This window comes from Callithrix jacchus, chromosome 12 (assembly GCF_049354715.1).
Source record: "Callithrix jacchus isolate 240 chromosome 12, calJac240_pri, whole genome shotgun sequence".
Classification (NCBI taxonomy): domain Eukaryota; kingdom Metazoa; phylum Chordata; class Mammalia; order Primates; family Cebidae; genus Callithrix; species Callithrix jacchus.
The window spans coordinates 10179882-10205495 of record NC_133513.1 but is presented as its reverse complement, the minus strand read 5'-3'; the positions used below and the strand labels follow the sequence as shown (position 1 = coordinate 10205495).

General features: G+C 40.0%; 1 long non-coding RNA gene across 1 annotated transcript; it reads right to left on the bottom strand.

The window, feature by feature from the left end:
- On the bottom strand, positions 1 to 25390 carry LOC118146183 (uncharacterized). Its single transcript, XR_004731692.3, has 4 exons — positions 25322 to 25390; positions 24174 to 25120; positions 14672 to 14820; positions 1 to 645 (listed from the first exon to the last, which is right to left on the bottom strand). It is a non-coding gene; the product is annotated as an uncharacterized LOC118146183 (long non-coding RNA).
- Positions 25391 to 25614: the final 224 nt, after the last annotated feature.

The following is a 25614-nucleotide window of genomic DNA, read 5'->3' as shown; positions in this document are numbered from 1 at the left end:
TTTTGTTACTATTTTTAGCTTTATTTAAGGAGAGAGAAACCAAGGTTAAGAGTGGCCAAACAGTATTTGTCAATGTTGTGGATGAAATTCACATGGAGGTTTCTCTGACTGCAAAACTCTTCAAGATTATGAGACATTTGTAACAATAATAATAAAATTACCTGTATTTCATTGTTTACTATGTAGAATGAGTAAGTAACCACGCTTAAAGTTAAGGTTTATAAGGTAATTCATGTAAAATATCATGTTATACTCTTTTTAGATTATTTCATTATCCTCATAATTTTTCAGTGGGAATTAATTTTGCCATTTTACTGATAGGGCCAGAGACTCATTCCCCACCTGTAAATGTAAACGTTTATCCGAGGTCCCATAGCAGATGAGTGGCCAAATTCACATGTGAACTCACTTCTCACTCTAGTTCATCCAAGGTGAAACTTTATCCTTAGGTAAACTCATTTTCAATACTTGAGCAACTTCTCTCAGGAATGCACACATCACCAGGAACCCCAAGTCCAATTTAGAAAACCTTATTAGTCTAATAAGACTTCAGTTCCATCAGCATAATTGGCAGGCACCTCAGTCGCAGACAGTCTAATTACTCTGTACTGGATTCCTCATTACTGGGCTTGGAGGGGAGGCAAACTGCAGAGAGAGAAGGAAATGCTTGTCAGAAAGTGCAGTTGTAGCCTGAGACCTCCCCGCAAGGCCAAACCTTGTTGCCTAAGATCTTGGGGGTGTTGGAAATGTGGAAGAGGACATTATTGCACCGTTAGCCTTCTACGTTTGTGTTGTTTGGGGGCAAAACAGCCAAAAGTTAATATCCAGATTGCATTACAGGAATTAAGACTTTTAGAGAACTTCCACAGCAAGGAAAACCTCAGAACTCAGTTGCATGCTTAGCCTTAAATTACTTTGTTTCTTCTAGAAATGTAGAGTGTAAAATTAGCTTTTCTTGAGAACTAAAAACAACTGTAGCAAATGTACAGTTGACACCCTATGATTTTTAGACATCAAATCGTCTTCTTTTGGGGGAGGTAAAATATTACCCTTGCTTTCTTTCTTTTTCTTTTCTTTTTTTCTTTTTTTTTTTTTTTCTGAGACAGACTCTTACTCTGTTGCCCAGGTAGGAGTACAGTGGTTCAGCCTCGACTCACTGCAACCTCTGCCTCCCCATTTGAAGTGAGTCTCCTGCCTCAGCCTCCTAAGTAGCTGAGACTACATGCATGAGCCACCATGCCCGACTAATTTTTGTATGTTTAGTAGAGACTCGGTTTCACCATGTTGGCTAGGCTGCTCTCGCAACTCCTGACCTCAGGTAACCCACCTGCCTTGGCCTCCCAAAGTGTGAGGATTACAGGCGTGAGCCACCGCACCCGGCGTCTAGCTTTCTTTTCTACCATCAAAACTAAGACGATATTTTCAATGGCTTCTGTAGAATAAACTCCTAAAAATAAAAAGGATAACTCCCAGGCTCTGTGCATCTTTAAAGCATTGGACACATGTTGCTAAATTATCTACCATAATCGTTCTATAATAATAACTAATGATTATCAGTTGGGTAGAAAATTAAAGAAAAAAACCTAGGTTGAAATTCTGCCTGTTATATTTACTTGCTGTTTGACCCTAAACAAGTCATTGAAAGACTAAACTTTTGCAGAATGGTGATTAAAAAAATAATAGTGGTAACAATACGAGTATTGCCTAAGATGGTCATGGTGAAGGTTGAATAAATGTGCTAAGGGCTGGATAAATATTGCTTTGGTGTACATGTAACAAGCTCCAGTAACACATTGCAATACGTGCTCTAACGGTGAAACCCCCAGGGTGCTTGAGAGCCAGTGGGAGGATCAGATAAACAAGACCTGAATACCAAGGTAGGCTTTCTGAAGGAGGTGACGTCTTAACAGAATGGGTTCCAATTGACTTTTGCCACTTGACACATTTCATGGACTCCTAAGACTCAAATCATGGTTTTCCAGCCCACATTCCACGTCAGTCAGCCTCCTGCCTCCTCAGAAGAACTGCTCAAACAGTGCCCTAGCTCTAAAAAGATACCAGCTATCAGAAAACAATACATTTTATTGTTTCATGTTACACCAATAACCACCAAGTCAAATATTTTTGTGTATTTTCTGTATTATGCTGTCCCCATTTTATAAGCTGTTGTAATTTTAAAAATTAATTTATTTTTAATTGACAAATAATAATTGTATATATTTATGGGATACAATATGATGTTTTCATCTGTGTGTACATTGCAGAAAGATTCAGTCAAGCTAAATAACATACCTGTCACCTCACTGCCTTATCATTTTTTGGTGGTGAGGATTTAAAAAATCTATTCTTATAGCAACTTTGAATTGTATAGTACATCATTATTAACTCTGATCACTATGCAGTATTATGCAGTATAATCGCTTTCCAGTTTTCTTTTTTTTCTTCTCTTTTTTTTTTTTTTTTGAGTTGGAGTTTTGCTGTCACCAGGCTAGAGTGCAGTGGTGCAATCTCGGCTCACTGCAACCTCCACCTCCGGGGTTCAAAAGACTCTCCTGCCTCAGTCCCCTGACTAGCTAGGACTACAGGCATGTGCCACGATACTCAGCTAATTTTTGTATTTTTAGTAGAAACTGATTTCACCATGTTGGCCAGGATGGTCTCACTCTCTTGAGTTTGTGATCCACCCGACTCGGCCTCCCAAAGTGAGTCCAGTCATTTTCTAAAACTTCCCGCCTGTCTAATTGAAACTCTGTGCCCCTTGAGAAATGTCTTCCTTTTCCCAATCCCTCCTCCTCTCCACCCAGCCTCTGATATCCATCTTTCTCCTCTCTGTGTCTGTGGAATCTACTTTTTTAGATTCCACATAGAAACAATTTCATAATTTAAAAACAAAACCTTTAAACAAGATGTCACCACAGCATGAGAAGAAGCCCAACTCGGGAGTAAAAGCCACTTAGTTGTGTGTACATGTCCGAGAGGGCTATTATGTCCCTGTGTTCTCTAAACAAAGCTTCTAAAGGAATTTTCTCTAAAAGCACCATTATGAACTCAACTCAACTTTACAAACACATGCACCCCGGGGACTCTCCCAAGACCACATTATTCCACTTCATTTCTACTCACAACTCATTATATCAATGAGCCAGTAGGTGTAACTGTTCCACACACGACCATTTCAAGGAAATCATTATTGGCTGATGGACTAATCTCTCAATTTGTCTTACTTCATTCTTAAAAAAAAAAAAAAGGAGAATGATATCTATTCATGTTTGGACATGCACATGTTCCAGAATATTCATGATAGACTGGACACATGGCTTTAATGTTCTTTCATGTCGTTTGCTGGTGATCCTCTAACAATCGTAATACTATATATCTGACCTGTCCAATATTTCCAAAATTAACAAGAGGCAGTTTGAGATTATTGGAAAACAGTTGTATTTCAAGTCAGGAAAGCTGGATTCTAATCACAGTCTTGACATTGGAATCCAAAGTAAGTCATATGCCCTCTCTGGGTTGTTTCTTCTGGTTTAAAATAAAAATGTATTGAGGAGTTCAGTTGTCTATAACGAAAAAGAAGGAAGGAAGATGGAGGAAGGGAGGGAAGGAAGGAAGGAAGGAAGGACAGATGGATGGATCCGTTTATTTCTGTCTCATATAAAAATAGCCCAGGAAGGAAGGACGGACAGACAGATGGATGGATCCGTTTATTTCTGTCTCATATAAAAATAGCCCAGTGTAGGTAAGTCAAGAGTGGTACCTTGACTTTGGTCTCTACGGTTTCGGAGACCTAGACTTTTAAATCTTATGACTCCACTGTCCTTAGCATGTTGACTTCATGGTACCAGAGAGCTGACGTAGCTCCTGCCATCACAGCCAGGTTCCAGCCAACAAGAAGGAGAGAGGACACACTCTTCTTTTTTACGGAGACTCTCCAGAAGACTCTTGTGACACTTCTACCTGTAGCCCTCTGGCTAGCATTTAGTTACACATCACACCTAGCTTTGAGAGAGTTTAAAGAAGAGTAAACTTCTGGCTTGGAAGTCACGTGTCTAGCTGCAAACCTGAATTCTGTGACTAAGAAAGAGGAACGAAGGGAAGGATGAACATCAGGTAGCAGCCAGCATCCTGCTTCCAAGCATTAGACCATGCATGGCCCAGAGGCTAAAACAGGAAAATTCCAAGATACCCGAGATTAATGTACAATATTTTAGTATTTTCATTTCACGAAAGAATGACAAGCAGGACACTTAATGCAACTCCTCTTGTCTGTTTCAGCATATATATTTTTTACCCAGACCGACACAGGTCACAAGAATGACTCTGCAGAGCTTTGGAAACGTTTCCTAATTCTGTGCCTCCCCTAACTACAGAAACGCCCAAATTCTATGAAAAGGGAGCCAGATAGGAACAGTACAGGAGAAAGAAAATACAATGGTTTGCCTCAGAAATGGTTCTCTTTTCCCTCTGATGTCTCCTACTTTCATTTAGGAAAGTTTATAGCGTCTTATGACCAATTATTTTATGCATACAAACCTAAGAAATGGATACTATTCTAGCCTCCTTGGAGCATGAATCTGTAAAGTCCGGTTGACTGCTCGTGTAGCATAGAACTCACGCACCAACCGAAAGCAAATGTGAGAAGGAATTTAAAAGCCTCACTTGAGGGTTCAGTGGAAGAGATAAGGAAATGCTGGTCGGGCACGGTGGCTCATGCCGGTAGTTCCAAAACTTTGGGAGGCTGAGATGAGAGAATCATTTGAGCCCCGGGGTTTAAGACTGGCCTGGGCAACACAATGAGATTCCATCTCTACCAAAAAAAAAAAAAAAAAAAAATCAGCTGGGAGTGGTGACACATGTCTGTAGTCCCAACTACTTGGGAGGCTGAGATGGGAGGATTGCTTGAGCCCAGGAGGTTGAGGCTGCAGTGGGCTATGATTGCATCACTGAACTGCAGCCTGTATGACAGAGCAGACCCTGTCTCAAAAAAAGTAATAATTTGAAAAAAAAAAAATTTAAATAGAAAATAGTGACCGCTTTTACCCATACTTCTTAAGTAGGAAACTCTTGCTATGCCCCCAATTATGTCTGATGTCACCCTAATAGGGCTTATAGAGCCGCATAGATCAGAAAGTGGGATCAGGGACGTTAAATAATGACCAGAGTGAAAACCTGCACCATGTAGCCCAAAAGCAGTGCTAGCAAATTCTTTGAATTCAGATCCTGTCAATCTTGTGTGGTATTGTATCCCCAGTACCTAGCTGAGTGTCCAGCATCTGTGATCAATAAGTGTTCTTTGATTGAATGAATGAGCAACTGAATGACTAACTCCAAAGTTCATGTTCTTTGCCTGGATCCGTCTCCCACCATGATTAGTGCTGTGCTCTCCCTGCTAGAAATATTTGGCAAATCGGAAGGTGATAAAACCTACAATGGAGCAGATTCCCACAGCGCTGCAGAATTGGAAACCGCATCTTATCACTGCATAATGGCCCTGGTTCTATTTCCCACATCACAGAGAATGCAGCCTACAAGAGATTGAGTTACTCCACACAAAGACTTCACAGGAGGAAGAAAAAAAAAAGGTTGTTTTGATTCACTCTTTTTTTTTTGCCATTTCAAACACAACAATGCACATTTTCATCAGAAGCTAAATGATAGTGCTTACAGTATTTAATATCTAAATTCAATTATGTTTCTGAAGGCTTATTACCATAGTAAAAGGAAAGGTAGTTCAGAGAATTTCCAAAAGCATCAGGGTACAGTTGTTGGGGGAAAAGCACACACTGTTAAGGAAACTATTGTACTCACATAAAAGAGAGACAGTGAGACCAGCACAGACAGAAACACACACACACACACACACGCACATGCACGTGCACACACACACACACACAAGACAGAAACACACACATAGATAGGAAGGGTAAAGAGAGAGCTTCCAGAATCTTCCTCCAATGTTCTTCACAGCTCCTGCACCATCCTCTCTTTGTATCCATTTGCAAAAGAATGAATTTTGACTCACAGCTTATGCTATATACAGTACTCAACTTAAAATACGTTAAAGGCTTAAACAGAAGAAGTGAAACTGTAAAACTCCTAGGAGAAAACATGGAAGAAAACTTCATGAGACTGTGACATTGACCTTGGCAATCAATTCATGGATAATACCAAAGCCCAGGTAATTAAGGCAAAATCAGCAAGTAGGACAACTTCCAAACGAAACAGCTTCTGCACAGCACACACACACACAAACAATCAAGAGAGTGAAAAACCCATGCAATGGGAGGAGATATTTGCAAGCCACATACCAGATAAGAGATTAATAACTAAAGTATTTAAGAAACTCCTGCAACTCAATAGAAAAAAAAAATGAAAACACTAACAACCCAATTTAAAAATGGGCAAAGGACTTGAACAGGCATTTCTGCATATGACCAACATGTATAAGAAGAGCTATTCAGCACCACTAATCATGGAAATGCAAGTCAAATCCACAAGGAGATATCCCTTTACAACTGTTATTTTATGACTTATTTTAAAAAGAAGACATTCGTTGGTGATGACATGAAGAAAGTGGAACCCTTCTACGTTGTTGGTGGGAATGAAAATGGTCCATCTGCTTAGGAAACAGTATGAGGTCTCAAAAAATTAGAAGTAGAACTGCCATCTTATTCAGACATCAGACTTCTGGGTATTTAGCCAAAAGACTTGAAAGCTGAATCTTGAAGAGATATTTGTATACTCATGTTTATAGCAGCATTCTTTACAATGGTTACATTGTGTAAGGAGTTCAAGAGTCCATCAAAGGCTGAACGCATAAGCAAAATATGGTGTATACATACAATGGAATATTTTCCAGCTTTTATTTAATTTATTCATTTTTTTGAGATGGAGTCACTCAGAGTGGAGTGCAGTGGTACAATCTTGGCTCACTGCAGCCTCCATCTCCCAGGTTCAAGTAATTCTCCCGCCTCAGCCTCCGGAGTAGCTAGGATTACAGGCATGCACCACCAAAACCTAGCTAATTTTTGTATTTTTAGTAGAGATGGGGTTTCACCATGTTGGCTGGGCTGGTCTTGAATTCCTAAACCTCAAGTGATCCACCTGCCTTGGCCTCCCAAAGTGCTGGGATTACAAGTGTGAGCCACTGTGCCCAGCCAATATTTACCAGCTTTTAACAGGAAATTCTGATACATGATACAATGTAGATGAACCTTGAGGAAATAATAGAAATAAGCCAGTCAGGACAAATACTACATAATTTCTCTTATATGCGGTATCTAAAATAGTCAAATTCAGAGAAACAGAAAGTAAAATGGAGGTTGCCAGGGGTAGGGAGGAGAGGGAAACAGGGAGTTGTTATTCAGTGGTCGTACAGTTCTATTTATGCAGGATCAGGAAGCTCTAAGATCTGTTGTACAACATTTTGCCTATAGGTAACGATACTATATTAAATATTTAAAAATATGCTGGCCGGGCAATGGTGGCTCACGCCTGTAATCCCAGCACTTTGGGAGGCCAAGCAGATGGATCATCTGAGGTTAGCATGCCGAGACCAACCTGGCCAATATGGTGAAATCCCAACACTACTAAAAATACAAAAATTAGCCAGCCTTGGTGGTGCATGCCTCTAATCCCATCTACTTGGGAGGCTGAGGCAGGAGAATCACTTGAACCTGGAAGGCGGAGGTTGCAGTGAGCCAAGATCAAGCCACTGCACCAAGCCTGGGTGACAGAGCAAGACTGTCTCAAAACACACACACACACACACACACACACACACACACACACACACACACACACACATTTATATACATATATATATGTGCTAAGTGGATATATCTTGTGTTAAGTGTTCTTACCACAGTAAAATAATGATAAGTAATCTCCTCCAATCATTTTCTATGATTTAGCTGGAATAATTTGTCAAAGAGCAAATCTGATATTTTCCCCCATCTGCCTAAAATCCCTCAATATGTTTCCCATAGCTCATTGGATAAAGGCCAAAACCCTTTAAACTGGCTCCTACTGGCCAAATCTGGGATAATGTAAACAACAATAGAAATACATTATGACCTGTTAAATAAAATAAGAGTCTATGTATCCATGATAATATTTATAAGTTAATAGGAGGAGAAGCCTTTTCTTATTTTATATTTCCAAATAACAAATACTGAATAAATGATAGACTTAGAAACCCCCTGGTGGATGTTAAAATTGGAGAGTGAAAGATTGATGGATAACAGGATATTCACATAGTCAAATCATTTTTTCTCTAATCACTTCTTTACAAAAGGTACAATGTAACTTTACAAAGAGGTAACCTGGCAGATACCAGCTTAACAAAGTGACCACACTTGTTTATTTATTTATTTTTACATTTAAAATTTTTAAAAAATAAATTTTGTGGGTACACAGTAAGTGTACATATCGGGTACATGAGATAGTTTGGTACAGACATGCAAAGTGAAATAAGTATATCATGGAGAATGGGGTATCCATCCCCTCAAGCATTTGTCCTTCAAGTTACAAATAATATAACTACATTCTTTATTTTAAAATATACAATTAAGTTATTAGGGACTATAATCACTCTGTTGTGCTACCAAATAGTAGGTCTTATTCATTCTCTCTATTATTTTGTACCATTAACCATCTCCACCTCCCTCTCAGACCCCCACTACCCATCCCAGCCTCTGGTAACTATCCTTCTACTCTCTGTGTCCATGAGTTTAATTGTTTGATTTTTAGATTCCCAAATAAGTGAGAAAATGTGATGCTTGTCTTTCTGTTTCTGGCGTATTTCACTTAACAGTGTTCCCCAGTTCTATCCATGTTGTCGTAGATGACAGGATTTTGTCCTTTTTTATGGCTGAATAGTACTCCATAGTGTACATGCACCACCTTTTCTCTATCTAGTCATCTGTTGCTGGACACAGGTTGCTTCCAAATCTCAGTGGTTGTGAATAGTGCTGCCACAGACAGGAGCGCAGATATCTCTTTGATACCCTGATTTCCTTTCTTTTTGTGTATCCAGCCAGCAGTGGGCATGCCAAGTGGCCAAATTTAATATCACCGATATCAGGACAAACTACTGCCACCTGATATGGTCCTAATATGCTGCACTAAGTAGGGTCCAGCATCCCTTCTGTGTTATTCCTTCCAAAAAAAAAAAAAAGACTCAAGACCTCCCTTATGAGGAAACATCAGACCAAGCAAAATTGAGGAGCATTCCATAAACCAACTGGCCAGTGTTTTCCAAAAGCATCAAGCACAAGAAAGACCAAAAAAAAAAAAAAAAGCCTGAGAAAATATTCCCATTTATGCCTGAGGTGACAATTTTTGAATTTTTGCCTGAGTGAAAAATCAGACCTTGGCTACAACCTTCAGGAGTAGGATATGACTCCCACATATTTAGCCTTCCAGTATTGGAACACTAGGCATAAGTAGGCTAAAGGAATCTCAAGCATAATCCTGGGCTGCACATTGAGGAAAACAATAGCTCGAGTGGGCAGGATTTGAGTAATTGTCACATTTGAGTATGAGCTCTGGATTAAATTATAGCATTGTGTCCAAGTTGAAGTTTCTGTTTTGGATTATTGTGTTGTGTCTATGTAAGCAACTATCCTTGCTTTTCAAAAATAGACATTGAAGAATTTAGAAATAAAGTGATATGACAATTCAGTTTACCCCAAATGAAGGAAATTAGGTCTATATTTAAATCTATATATCTATTTATATGTTATATGTTATGTAATCTAATATATGCATGTGTACATTATATACTTGTGTGTGTGTGTATGTGTGTGTGTGTATATACCCAAAAAGACACTGGCACATACTTACAGATATAAGATATATAGAAGGAAATGTAAGTAATTCACAAAGGAGATAATTTTGTGAACACTTGAGTAAAGAATATTCTTGTTCTTTCTTACAACTCATCCAAAAGTTTGGTTAGTATAAAACTACAAAGCTGTATCCTATTCTGAATACCCCACTGGAGGTCTTCCATGAGTTGGTGTACACCTACCTCCTCACCTCCACCTTATGCTATCCCTCACTCTCAAATACTGTTTTGTTTGGTTTTGTTTTGTTTTGAGACAGATTCTTGCTGTTACCCATACTGGAGTGCAGTGGCTTGATCTCAGCTCACTGCAGTCTCTGCCTCTGAGGTTTAAGCAATTCTTTTGCCTTAGCTCCCTGCCCAGTAGCTGGGATTACAGGCATGTGCCACCATGCTGGCTAATTTTTGTATTTTTAGTAGAGATATGGTTTTGCCATGTTGGCCAGGCCAGTCTGGAACTCCTGACCTCAGATGATCCACTTGCCTTGGCCTCCCAAAGTGCTGGGATTACAGGCATGAGCCACTGCACCCAGCCCAGATGTTCTGCCTTCAGTCTCTCAAGTTCACTACACTGAGTCCTGCCACTAGCTCCTTCACAGACCGTAACCCCCTTCCTGCAACCCCCTTCTGCTCACCTTCATGCTCACCTTCCCCTCTGCTAGGCACGAGCTCGTGGAATTAGAGAGCCTGGCTTAATGCTTTTCCAACAGAGATGGAAAGTGTCGTTTGCATAAAACCATTTTGTTATCTAATAACATCTTGTCCTTCATATATCTATACCAATGAAAATTCACTGCTCAAAGGAGTATCAAAGCCTTAAAAATAATATGTATTTTGCTGTAATTTTCTTCATGAAAAAATGGGAAATTACAGGAATAAACAAACCACAGTTTCATCATTTTAATACTGAATACTGTTAACATATTTCTTTTGGCTTTTTGCTGAGAGAGAGATTAGAGAAAAGGAAGGCTGTGAGCTCCAGTGCCACGCTTTTGAGTTGTATAACTTTGCATCCTTCTTGGCTGATTATATATTTATATAACATGCACAGGCCACCCCACTGACGAACTGCATTGGGTCAAAACATTGTATTTAATTTTTTGTTTAAATGTTGCTGGGGAAGCCTTGATTCTATGTTTTCTTCTCTGCACATCTGGCAGACCGTGGCTTGTTCACTTTAAACCAAGGGAGAGCCTCGCATCCTGGAAGTCTTTGCCTCGATACATTCCAGCATCAGCAGAATCTAACAGGCTGCATCAATTGCTTCGCAGTCACAGACAGAGGCCAATTGCTCAATGATTAAGAAATTTGGGGACTCAAGGCTCCTCTCTCTCTCCTTCTTTGGCTCTCTAGATGTGATACATTATTCAAAGTCCACATCTCTTTGCTTCACCATGTTTAAAATGGAAAGGAGGAATCTAATTTTATGCTTACTTTTGTTCTTCCATTTATTCAATCAAAGCAGCACTCACTGGGCACCATTTCTAAGTGAGGCACTCTGTTATTGGGTAGAGATACTGGACAGAAGCGATCATCTTTCCAACAGGTACTTCCTCCCAAGCAGGAGACACAGGTATTGAACAACAAATTCTAATACAATGCAATCAGTTTTGTAGTAAGAGTATAGTCCCTGTGCTAGAGGAGTTCAGAAGAGAATTTTGCTAAGATAGTCTTTAGTGTGGCTTCAACAACAGCGAGGAGTCAAGAGAGGAACTGCATGTTATTGCAGAATGCCAAGGCACGTGCACCTGTCCAGTGCTGCTAAAGGGAGCAGAGTGGCTGCCCATCTCCTGCTTGCATCCTTGGCAGACATTATTAATCAATGCTTATTACCCTTGGAATCCAGTTTCGAAGGCGCTTCTTAAAAGTGTGCCTCAGAATGTGAATTCAAATGTTTTGGATTCAGTCAAATCTTTGTTAGAACTCAGCCTCTGTAATTGTGGGATATAATGTTGGGCAAGATAATCAGCCTTTCTTCCTTTCTCAAATTCTCCTCCTCACAGTGCTCACTTGATAATTAAGTGAAATAATATAGGTAAAGCTCGCCTTTGGATACTATTGATGAGATTGTTAAGTGACAAGCCCAGATTGGGAAACAGTTTTCTTAAAGTTAGCCATAAGTTCGCCACATGTGCTAACAATTCTTTTGTTGTTGTTGTTGTTTTCTCATTTGTTTGTTTTGTTTTGTTTTTGAGGCAGAGTCTTGCTCTGTCGCCCAGGCTGGAGTGCAGTGGTGAGATCTCAGCTCACTGCAACCTCTGCTTCCTGGGTTCAAGCAATTCTCCTGCCTTAGCCTCCCATATAGCTGGGATTACAGGTGTGTGCCACCATGCGCACACAGCTAATTTTTGTACTTTTGGTAGAGACAGAGTTTCGCCATGTTGACCAGACTGGTCTCAAACTCCTGACCTCAGGTGATCCACCCGCCTTGGCGTCCCAAAGTGCTGGGATTACAGTCACGAGCCACCACGCCTGGCCAACAATCCTATTCTTAAGTATTTAGGGAAATGAAAACATATATCTACCCCCAAATTTGCTAGGTGCATATTAATAGCCGCATTATTCATAATAGCCAGAAAATGGAAATGTTCCGGATGCCTGTCAACTGATGACTGGATAAATAAAATGTGGTTTATCCATATAATGAAATGCTATTTAGAAATAAAAAAGAACAAAGTAGTCATACATACTACAACATAGATGAACCTTCAAATCAGTATATTAAGTGAAAAAAGACAGAAAACACTACTTGTGTGATTCTGATCACACATTAAGTCGAGAAAAGGCAAAGTGTAGCAAGTTACTGGCTCCCTGGGACTAAAGATGGAACCAGTGATTGACTGACCTGAGCTCCAGGTAGATCCTTAGGGTGATGGAAATGTTACAAAATTGTACCGCAGTGGTGGTTACACAACTCTGTGAATTCACTTAAAAATCATTGTCTTGTACACTTAAAATAATTGAATTCCAAGTTATATAAATAACACCACACTGAAGCTGTTAAAAAAGATATATAAAGTTTTAGCATGGAATCTAGACACATTCAACACTGTTATTCCAACGCTCTTCTTTCAGAAAGTCTTCTCAGACTCGTCCTGTCACCCAACATGAACTACTTTCTCTGCATAGCTGTATTTATAGTTATTTCTTGGCATTGAAACCCGTCTTGCCTCATGACACGGCTTGTTGTTGGATATTACATAATTTAACTTTTGGTATACATATTTTAATACCACCCCAAAAGAACGTAAACTCCCCCAGGGTAGGGATAATCTCTTATTTATTTTTATATCCTCATCCTTGGCATGTAGCCTTCAGCTTGGCCGCTGGCACAAAATTCAAATTCCAATATTTATTAATCTATTATTAACTTCAACAATAAAGAAAAAAAAAGAAGAACTTCTTTGCCAACTATGATTTCTGAGTGGGAAAGAGAAGTAATCACAAGAATGGCTACTTTCAAGGGTGAACACATTTTAGAACACAGAGCAGCATAAAAGCAAGATCAATTCGGAGACGCTGCTGATTCAGGCTCAGCGTGGCTAATTAATTTACACTGCCATGATCACTGCAGACACATCTAAATTTTAGATTATTTTTATCTTGGCAAAGAAGCCCTAACTCAAGCCAGCCCTTTGTTGCTAAGCGTTTAGCAAAACAGACATTAAAGGAATTGGAGGAAAAAATTAAAGCTTCCGTTAGGGGTTTTTTTTTTTTTTTATGACAAATTGATGTCTTTTAAAACAATTCAAAGAGTAGCATTTTATGTAAGAACAACCCTTAAGTCAATTAAATTAATTGATGTGTGTGTTAAGATCAGCCAGTGAGTTCACTGTCTTTCATCTAAACAGGAAAAAAGAGTTGGAATGGCTTTGTAGAATCGCAGATGTGAAGGTTGCTTTGAGCTCATTAAGTGCTGCTCAAACTTTTAATGGTAGTTTAAGGCAAACATTGGAGATAATGCTTCAGAACTGTGCAGTTTTGTCCTACAATGAAAGGGAGGTAAGAGTGAACTAGACAATTGTTTTGCCTCTCAGCATCCACTTCCCATTATTTGGGGATAGGACCTCAATTAGGAGCTCCCTCAACCCCATTCTTTGTTTAGGTGGCACTGAACCAACACCGATGTGACATGGGCTTCCCCATCCATGAGGACCCACAACTCTTGTCCAGCTATAGCTTGTGATATTAATATAGCCAAGCCAAAATCATTGAATTCTGATACTTTCTGTGAACACCATGAAAAAGAAACTGTTTGCTTTTGTTTCTATTTAAAAACATCCTCAAAATTTTTCTGCAAAGTTTAAAGTTGCAAAGATGCAGCAATTATCTTGATATCCTTCAAATAGATTGACAATTTTTATGTATGTTAACACTTCAGTCTGTTCTGTCTCTTTCTTATTCTCACTCTCTCAGTGTGTGGGGAGGTGCATACACACACACACACACACACACACACACACACACACCTGTGAATATTAAGTCTGTATTTTTTCTGCATGATTTGAGAACATGGGAAACATTTGGTTTCCCATTCCTGAGTAACTTCACCTAGAATAATAGTCTCCATTCCCACCATTTTTACATTTTTGCTTTGTATCTTTTGGCAAGAATACTGAAAACTCTCTTTTCCTCATTGCATCACTAGGAAAGTCAGAGCTGTAATGATACTTCATTACGAAATATTTTAGCAGATAAATTCTAAGAACAAGAACATTCTCCTATGTAACTATAATAGAATTATCAAATTCAAGGCCAGGGCGTGGTGGCTCATGCTTGCAATCCCAGCACTTTGGATGGCTAAGGCATCTTTGCTCTTACTGGAGAAGTCCTGCCTTATGATCAGGCAGCAGAGAGGAAAGTAGGCAGCCATGTGGAGAGGAATAGAGCTCTCATGATCTTGTGGCAAAGAATGATGGATCGCTTGAGCTCAGGAGTTCGAGACGTGAGCCAACATGGTGGAAACCAGTCTGTAATAAAATACAAAAATTAAATGGGTGTGGTCGCACATACCTGTAGTCCCAGGAACTTGGGGGCTGAGGTGGGAGGATCGCTTGAGCCTGAGAGGTGGAGGCTGTAGTGAATCAAGATCACACCACTGCTCTCCAGCCTGGGTGACAGAGTGAGACCCTATCTCAAAAAAAAAAAAAAAAAAAAAATCAAATTCAAGAAGTTTAATGTTGATACAAATATCATGATCTAATACATATTTGTTTTTTTAATTTAGTAAATTGTGTTACTAATGTCCTTTATAGCATTTTAAATTCCAGGATCCATGCCAAGGTCACACATTGCCTACCTGCCACATTGCATGACTGGAAACAGCTTCCCAGCCTTTCTTTGTCTTTCATGGCAGTGAAATTGTGTGAAAACTGGAGGCAAGTTGTTCTCGGAAATGTCCCTTAATGTTGGCTTGCCTGATTTCCCTCCTTTTTAAAAGGTTTTTTTATTACCATAGGTTTTTGGGGTGCAGGTGGTATTTGGATACGTGAGTAAGTTCTTCAGTGGCTTTGTGAGATTTTGGTGGACCCATCACACAAGCAGTACATACTGAATCCAATTCGTAGTCTTTTATTTCTCAACTGTTTCCTACCCTTTCCTCCTGAGTAATCAAACTCCATTGTATCATTCTCATGCCTTTGCTTCCTCATGGTTTAGCTCCCACCTATAAGTGAGAACATATGATAATTGGTTTCCCATTCCTGAGTAACTTCACCTAGAACAATAGTCTCCATTCCCACCATTTTTGCTTTGTATTGTTTGGCAAGAATACCGAAAACTCTCTTTTCCTCATTGCATCACTAGGAAAGACGTACTCTCTTTCCAAGGGGATCATATAAATTTGTAGCCACTGGTCATCTGGAGAAGTCCTGCCTTATGATCAGGTAGCAGAGAGAAAAGTAGGCAGCCATGTGGAGAGGAATAGAGCTCTCATGATCTCACTGCAAAGAATGGCGCCTCTCACTGCCTCAACAGAGCCCTCCAGACCTCAGTTCTGTTAGCCAATCAAATGTTGAGTTAAACTCAATTTTTTTGCAAGCCAATACATTATTAGGTTATTAGATGTTTTCATTTGCAATGGAAAGAGGACTACGATAGTCAGATCATAAAGGGAAAGGAAGAAACATTGGAAGAAGGTAGATAGAAAACAAGGAAGGAAAGGCAAATGCAAGGAAAGATAACTCTAGCCCCTAACAACAACAACAAAAAAAATGGAAGGAAAGAAAAAAAAGAAATAAGGGGAAGGAGAAAGAAAGGAAGAAATGAAGTGTGAAAGAATAAGATGAAGAAGGAAAAGCAATCCACAGGGGCTGCTGGAATTTGGCAATGACGCATGCTCCACTCCTGCCTAAGGGTTTTGCAGAATACAAACTCAAGTGTGCTGAGGAACAGGTGCTTCCCTTTCCTCTGTTCTGGCCTCCTTGCTCTGCAGCCACTGTGCTGCCAACACTGCTACTGACCTGAGATTGTCACAGCAGTGACTTTGCTCTTAGAGTTCATTGCTGCTACCACACCAGACCACCTCCCACGTGAGGACAGGGCCCTTGCCTAATTCCTCAAGCACACCTGAGTCTGGGCTGCAGCTTTGAAAATATATGGAAGGCTGGGGATTGAGATGGCAAATATATTGCCAATAAATCTTACAAATATGGAAACCCTTCTTGGGTGCTGTGCAAAGCTGTGCCTCTGGGATTCCTTGCTTCGGCGGCTTACCTCTCTCTATACTGGGGGCCTCCTTACCGCTGATTCTGTCCCAGATAGAGGAGAAAGATTTTACTTATACCAAACTGTCATCTACACTTCATCCTTCTTGTTTCCTGCCCCTGGAATAACTGCTTTCCAAGATAATCAGTGGTGGGAATATTCCTTCACTTCAGTGGAAAGCATAGTCCCAAAACTACTAGAAAACAGTGCCATATTGGTGGACTCCCAACTTGTAGCCCAACACAACTCATAATCCCTTATATCCTTTCCTGATTGAGATCACAGCAACTTCCATGCAAATTTATTTTCAAACATTTAGCATTGAGATTTTCGAAAGTCTTTGGCCTCCTCTTCTGATCCAACATGATGGGTGCACCGAAATCTCACATATCACCCCTGAAGAACTTACTTGTGTAACCAAATACCACCTGTCTCCCCAAAAACCTATGGAATTAAAAAATAAAGAAAAGGAGAAACAAAAGAAAACAAAGTATGAAAAAAACGAAAAGACACAGATGATCTCTTGAGAATCCTGAGGTCGGGCAGACATTGAATATAATAAAAACTTCATGAAAACAAGATCTGTAGACTCGAGGTCCAGGTGAATCTGGAGTTTTGGACAACAATTTGGGAAAACAGCAGGAGATCTTTAGCAAAGTATTCAGAAAACAACGAAGATAAGGTTTCTTTCCTGGAGGTTTGCGGGAATATAGGGTAATATTACTGATTAACTAGGAAAAGGTGGTGATTATGGGAGGCAGTAGCTTTTTCTCCATTCATTTCAAGGGTTCCATTCACAAGCCACGTAGATCCTTTCTTGTTGATTGACATAGCATTTCATGCAGTAACTTTGCCTCCATGGAATCCTAAAGCTGGCCACTATTCTAGAAAGTGGCAAAGAAGATTTCTCTAAAACCATTTTTCTGAGTCTACTTTTGTCCAAAATTGTGAAAGGACACAATTGTTTTTTATTGTTGCTTGCTTATTTTTTCTGGACCTTTCCCACTTCTTCTGATACATGTCTAACCACATACACATTGCTTCTGATACATGTCTAACCACATACACATTGCTTCTTGCTGTTAAAAGTAATATGACCACCATTAACTCCTCCATGTGAATTAGTCATACTCAAAAAAGATTGCTGGAAGATCTTACAGTGACTCTGATGACTCTGGATTCTTACAAAATAGAAGAAAAGGTGAAGTGAGAGTCCCAACATGAGTTTGAAGGGCTTATGCTCCTGGTAAGGGCTCTTGGAAGAAGATGCATCTTTAATGGGATTTCAGATCCATTTATACCTAGGTATCAGGGAGATCATTGGCAGGAAGGCCATTCTAATGCCTTTTAAAAGAGCGCGAAGATGGCTTTTGCACTATCTACAAAATCCTACCTTAACTAATTTTCTTCTTCTATTAGATAACATAGAATCTGTATCATATGCCTTCATGTGTATTTATCCACTGATACGGAATTTCCTCTCCTACTTCTACCCTTTATGAGGCAGAGTCTTGATATCAGAATAAATATAAATAAACAAAACCAAGCAAACAAATGCTACACATATCAAAATGCTGGTGATGTTTTTTATCTGCTCATTTTTTGTCCACTGTCAACAATGAATCACCAGTTATCAGTCTCCACAACTGGCCTGGTCTGTTTGTGCTGCCATAAAAAATGTTTTGGAATGGGTAATTTATATACAGCAAAAATTAATATCTTACAGTGCTGGAACTGAGAAATCCAAGGTCAAGGTGTTGTATTTGGTGTCTGTTGAGAGCTGCTCTCTGCTTCCAAGATGGCGCCTTGCTTCTGTGTTCTCACATGGTGAAAGGTGGAAGGGCAAGATTCTGATCCTCTCAGCCTGGAGCCCTTTTGTAAGAGTGCTCATCTTATTCATGAGGGCAGAACTTGCGTCACTAATCACCTCCCACAGGCAACATCTCATAATATTTTGCATTAGTGAAGAAGTTTCAACATGAATTTGAAAGAGGACATCATCACTGAAACCAGAGCCACAATGAGCAAAATGTAGTCAGGTTTCTGAGTGGCCAGAGAACATTTGACAAAATAGAGTCTCTGGAATTCAAGCACTTTGACCTAAGGGACTGTCCCCAGTACTTTTTCTCCAAGCCTGTTTTCCTTTGCCTGAGTAACCATTATAATAAGCTTTCATAATCTAGCTTCACACAGGGAAGCAGATTAAGAGCCACAAATTGGGAGAAGAAAAGGAATTTGCTGGAAGTTGATGATAATTAGAAGTAAAATCGGTTGCCAGAATTACAGTGAGGAAAAAGAGCAAGTCTTAAAAATCACACAAAAAGCAGAGTGGTTTCAAAAGCTGAGGATATCTGGGGGCATTTAGTGCCAGAACAAACCTGCCTTTCCACCTGAGTCCTACCCAGAACATCCTCTTTTTATATTATCCTCCAACAAAAAGCGTGCCCGACATTTGACCTTGAATCCTGAGAGAAAATGTATAGCGTGTTGGATGAACTTTTCTTTAGAAGGGAAAGTGACATGTTTATTTAAAATGCTTCTACGAAAAATAAAAGGTAAAGAAAGGACAAATCGCTTGAGTGTATAAAGAGCTCAAACTTAAGTTATTTGGAAATTAAATTTTCGTAGAGTGATTCATGTCCTTGTGTTGCCTGTTAAATGAGTCATCAGAACAGAAGAGATGATATATGGCTAGATGCTAACATGGTGGGGAAGGAGAAAAACCTATCCCAAGAGGAACCACAGATTTTAAGAAAGTATTGCAGGCCCCTTCCTGCTATTGAGACCTCTTCAATTTTAAATCTGAAGCTTCTGAAATTGAAATTGAAAAAAATAATTACCGATATTGGCACCAACTGCCCACTACAGCACATTTGCCAGTGTTAGCATGGTGGCTGAATTTATTCTGGTCCAGAATAGTGAACAACATCAGAGGAAAAAGGAGCCAGCCTTGCCCAGACTAGAGAAATTGGTGCAAAGAGTCAACACCCAAGAACGGATCCTGAGAAACACATTTCAGCTCTGTGGCTAGAAGTGTTTGCCAGGGCTCTTTTAGCCATTCCTGGCTAGTAAGATTTTAAGGCAAACTGCCTTGAAGGCTGGTTTAAATTTGATTATTGCTATTTGGAATTCTCTAGATTCCCCTCTCACATTTACCGGTCAAAGTCTTAAGGTCACACAAGCCAAAGAAATACTAGAAAAAAAGCAGATCAAAAATCAATCTAAATCTTTCAACTCTCTGCTCCATAAAGTACATGAGGATACCACCAGCGTGAAACACATGCTATGAAGTAGATAATACTATCCTGATTTTGACAGGTGAGACAAAAAAGGAGAAACCAGAAAGTTTTGTTACTTCTTACTCACTTTCCAAATTAAACAGTAAATCAAACCAAACCAAAACAAAACCAAAACCAAAAAAAAAAAAAAAAGAAATCAAAAACACAGGTGAGGAGTGACTTAATGAGTACAATGTCCACTATTTGACTCTTTGGGTGATGGTTACACTAAATGCCGAGAGTTGGCAATGGCTCCCGCCTGTAATTCCAGCCCTTAGGAGGCCAAGGAGGGAGGATCACCTGATGTCAGAAGTTTGAAACCAGCCTGGGCAACATAGTGGAACCCCATCTCCACTAAAAATATGAAAATTGGCCAAGCATGGTGGAGCATGTCTGTAGTCCCAGATACTTGGGAGGCTGAGGCAGGAGAACCACTTGAACCCAGAAGGCAGAGGCTGCAGTGAGCTGAGATTGCACCACTGCACTCCAGCCTGGGTGATAGAGTGAGATGGTCTCATAAATAAATAAATAAGTAAAAGACCAGAATTTACCACTAAATAATACATCCATGTAACAAAACTGCACTTTACCTCTTAAATTTGCACCAATAAATAAATGAGGTACTAGAAATAATATGCAAGTCCACTGCTGCTTAACCTCTAGCCAGAGTTCCTTTCACTACACTGTGTACATGAAGGATAAGTCAAAGGAAAGACACAGTGAACAAACTGGAAAGAAAGCACACACAGGGGCAGAGCAGATGATCAGTTTCATAGTCAGAGATTTTTCATGAATGGATGCCAGCGTCTCTATCAGGAGGGAGAGCCCTGGGAAGCACCTTGTTTCTGGTAGTGTCTCACCCCGGAGATGAGAGGCTCTCTCTGAGGGTTTTCTAGTATCTCATTCTTTTCTTTTGTGCTAAGGTCTATCAAGGCTTCTCTCTGGGCTGGACCTCTTCAAGTGAATAAAGTCCACTTTTCTTAACAAAAGAACACTGTCAACAATGAGGATACTTGACTATGACCAACAATAACCATGACCATCATTTACTGAGTACTCTGTAGCATACACAGCTAGGACTAAGCACGTCATATACATCCTCAATTTTAATCTTCGAAGTATCCATTGGATTATTGGGAAGGTTGAAGGAGATAAACACTTTGTAAACTGAAAAGCACAGTAAACGTATTAATCAATATTATCACCATTGTTTTTATTGGCCTATATCTAGCTTTTGAGTATAAGAGTCTCAACTTCTCTTTCTGGAAAATCTCTGTCAATTTTTCCTCTTACCTGCCTCTCAGATAAATTCCCTCCTTATCATCATGGCCACTGACCTTATTAAGTGTCTTGTCATCTTGCACCAGAACTCCTTCTAATTGATCTTTCTGCCTTCAGTCTCTTTCTACCTTAATTCATTCCCCCACAGCAGCCAGATATATTTTTTGACATAAAAATGTGATCTCACTTCCTCCCATAAATCTATATGATGGATCACTGAAACCTACAAGATGGCTTCCAAACCTCCATTGTGGTTACTAGACACCAGGACTCTGCTTTTACCCAACCATACAGGCTCATTACTTGTGGCTCCCCAATTCCCCAAACAAATCTGACTCCTTCAAATCACAGTGCTGTATCCAAGCACACATTCTGCCTGAATCAACCTCTGTCACCTTGTTGTGTAATTGTGTATCTACCACTAGTAGATAATGAAGCTCAAATATCGTCCCTTCTATGAATTAGCTTCCAGTATTTCCTTCTATGTCTGCCTCAATCACAGCAGAGTTAATCTCTCAATGACCCTTCTAGCAACCTGTGCATCATTTGATTACAAAATAATGACAGTACTATTAATAATAATAACTACTAGTATTTTCTCCATCCCGTTTTAAGCTTTATTAAGAGTCTTGTGTAGAATATCTCATACTCACAACAATCTCAGAATAATTTTATAATTGCCCCCGTTTTGCAGATGCATGGTCTAGGCACAGATACATTATTTAATTTTCCAGAGGTTATACCACTCGCAGTAGGGGATGCTGCAGACTCCAGCACCTCCTGTAAGCCCTAAGGTTATAGCCTTCTTCAAAGTCACTGGTTTATCTCAACCCACATCTCATCCTCCAGATCTGCACTGCCCAACATGGTCACCGCCACCCATATGTGTCTACTTAAATTTACAATTTAAGTCATTAAATGAAATCAAGCACTCAGTGCATCAGTTACAGTAGCCACATGACAGAAGCTCCATAGCTGTAATGTTGAACACAAATGTAAAACATGTTCATCATCACAGTAAGAACTATTTCACAGTGCTACACAGTGGGCAGGGATCTTGTCTCCACCCTGGTATCCCTAACACTTTGGACAGTGCAGTTCAATGAAGCTATCGATGCAGAACAAGACTCTTGCTGTATTGGCTTGATTTGTTCACATCAGCAATGAACATCTATCATGTAAATGGGATTGTTGTAAGACAATCTATATCTATAATGTAAGTGGGATTTCTTTGGAACAAATAAGCAACTCCGGCACTAGATCTGTCAGCTCCCATCATTGCCAATCTTACTTTGGAGCAGAGATGTCATGCGTGAGATCTCAACTTTTGCCCCAGTGCCAGGGAGAAGAGGGAGTTTCAGCTCCTGAATCCCAGAAAGCCCACCCCCAATCCCACCATGGGTGCACCAAGAAAAAGTAAGATCTGTTGGTTCCCATCATTACCAATCTCACTTTGGAGCAGAGACCTCATGCATGGGTGGCTCTCTTCAACCTTTACCCCAGTGCCAGGGAGAGGAAATAGTTTCAGTTCCTGAATCCCAGAAAGCCCATGCCAATTCCACTACGGGTACATCATGATAAGAGCTAGCCACACAAATGGATTTAACCATTTGGTGTGTTTAGTTCTAGAGCCTAATGTGAAATTTCCGAACTGGAAATCTACTTTATTTTTCACTGTTTGGATTGTAAATGGAATCATTTCCCTGATGAACATTCCATCAGTATGGAATCTCCCAGGAATTCAAGTGATTTTAATGCTCCGATCCCATCCTTCCTCCCCCATCAAAAATGCAGGGCTAACTTTTCCAACTATTACAGTTTTTCTTATTATTAACAGCAGTGCTTAGCATTTATTTACTTGTTTAAAAATGTCCATAATTTACTCAGCCCTAGGTCTGAACCCTGCATCAACTGGCTCTGACAACTTTAGGCTATGTATTTACTTATCTAAGCTTCTAGTTTTCTTTCAGCTGTAAAATGAAAATATGATTATTATTATCATTACTTCAAAGCATTATAGTGAGGCTGCAACAATAAAATATCCATTAATTGTTCAATACAGCACAAAGTAGTCAACTTAACTGTTGTTGCTATTAGAATTTTTAAAAACTTTATTCTTGGACTATGTTTTGGTAACTTTATATAGCTTCATACCCTTTATTCTTTTTAAAGTTCTGGTGGAGAAGGTATTAGTCCCTCAGCTTTTGAGATGAGGAAAAGGCTCAAAACAATTAAGAGAATTGCTCAAGGTCATGATGAGTGAAGGGCAGAGCCAGCCTTCCACCCTAGCTCTGATGAACTACAGAACCAAAGATCTCCCAGCTCCACCAGGCATCAGTTTCAATTTACAAGAACAGCTCAAACTCAGACCAGTCAGTGTGGCCCAGGGCATCTGTAGCTAGCGGCTGGGCTTGCATAGAAAGCGCCAGGCTATCTGGAGTCTCTGTGATGCACATCCTTCCTTTAACTCTGTAGTACCCACCAGGGAGTGTTACTGTGCAGGCCTTCCTGAAACAGGCAGAAAACCATTAACAGAGGAGAGCCTTCCATTCTTTGCTACCCAAGACATTTAGATTAACACTTTGGAATAGAAGCAAGAAAGGAAATATCAAGGGGAGTCCTTCGGTCCTGGCAACACAGAGCAGGTAATGAAAGAAAAAATCAGAGTCATCTCTTTACTTTTAGAGCCTTTATGTGAATGTCACTCAAACGGCGCCGAAACAGCAGAGCATTTACAACTGGATAAAGGTTTTCCCACCCAAGACTCCTGGAATTCATGATGCCAGTGATACTGAAAATCGGCCATTATCTAAAATCTGCACCTTAAGACAAAGCACACTGCAAACCCCAGGCTTCATGCTCCCCTCAATGTATCTCTGCCTCTGAGCTTGGCCTCAAAAAATACATGTTTGTCTATCATTTAGAAATTTCAGTCGATTCTGCAGGATAAAGAAATAAAAAGAATTTCCTGGAGGAAAAAAAAAAAAGTTCAACTATAACACAACACTTTGAGGAAGATAAAATCGTATACACATATATACACACACTCTGTCTCTTACCTGAAAGCATGCTGGTTCATTTCAATGAGAAACAAATTTGAGGTTGATGCTGATGAAGGCAGTTGTACGTTTTATCACTAATAAGTGACACAAGGGGCCTTATTACAAAATATTTCTAAACATACAAAATTCTGTAATGGGACCCCCAGGGGCCAGGCCCACAAATTGTGTACTCCATGTCTGTATATGCCCAGCCAAGTGTTTCCACGGTAACTAAGACGGCGAATGTAAGCAGTTCAGAATTGCTGGCATACAGAAATCCTAAAGCCTGCTGACTTTATTTTTAGTCTGAACGGTTAGATTTCACATTTCATCAGCATTTAGCTTCTTCTGTTTTCCAACAAACACCACACGCACATGCACGCTGCACCAGATGTCTATAGTTTATCATGCAAATATTACATAGAAGCGATAATCATTATTAACGAACATAATCACCAAAGTTGGGAGGGATATCATTCACTGCCAGTTTGTGCTCAATCCCTGATGTCCCAGAGACAAAAGGGAAAAGAAGGAAAAAAAAATTGTCAGCGATCAGATGCATGCTTTAGCGAAGAACAGAGCTCACGTCCTGCCAAGGGCTACTGGTATGAAATTTCTTCCTATTTTGACAACACTTTTTCTCCCTCAGGAACAGAGGGTACAAAGTCAACAGCTGCCAGAATGGGCCACTGGTTATTCTTCACCCACAGGCTTCCAAATATCCTCCAGCCCCACTCAAGTTCATCTTCTGATGGTGATACCCGCAAGCTTTTGGAGTATAAGTTATAAGATGAGAGGAAAATCAAGCAACAGTCTTCTTGATTTCTCCTTCTCTTTGTTCTCTCTCATAACAGTTGGTCCTTCTCAGTCTGGCTACCTCCTGCCCTTTTGTTTCTCTAGAGCAGACACCAGTCTTACAGCCTGTGGGTCTCTACAAGCTTGCAGACATATTTTGCTTGGCCCACCTAGTGTTTTAAAAAATAAAATAAAAATAATTAGCTGTCAACTCTTACAGAAAGGGAGGTTCCACATAAAAATCCAAATTTTTGGTAAGTAAACAAGGAAGGAGGGAAGGAGGGAGGGAGGGAGGAAGGCAGGAAAGGAAGGAAGGAAGAAAGAAGGAAGGAATGAATGAACGAGCTATCTGCCACACTGGGCCAGCATACCTGTTGTCTAATGGGCTGAGTGGATAAGATTGGCCTTCTTTAAACTGGACAAGCATGATTCATACTGTTAAGTCACCACTTCCTTCTAATGCTATGCCAGGCCCGTCACATGTTTGCTTACTGAGATCCTGTTTTAAGCACCGATCTGCAATTCTCCTCTACCCCTGAAGAGATCCTGGAGCAACCATATCTCTTCATCACCCCCTCACTCCAGGTTTGGACTTGAGGGGAATCTTATAATTCTCTTAAAATTTTCCTTTCTCCTTTTGTCCCTCTCGACCTCCCGTCTCTTC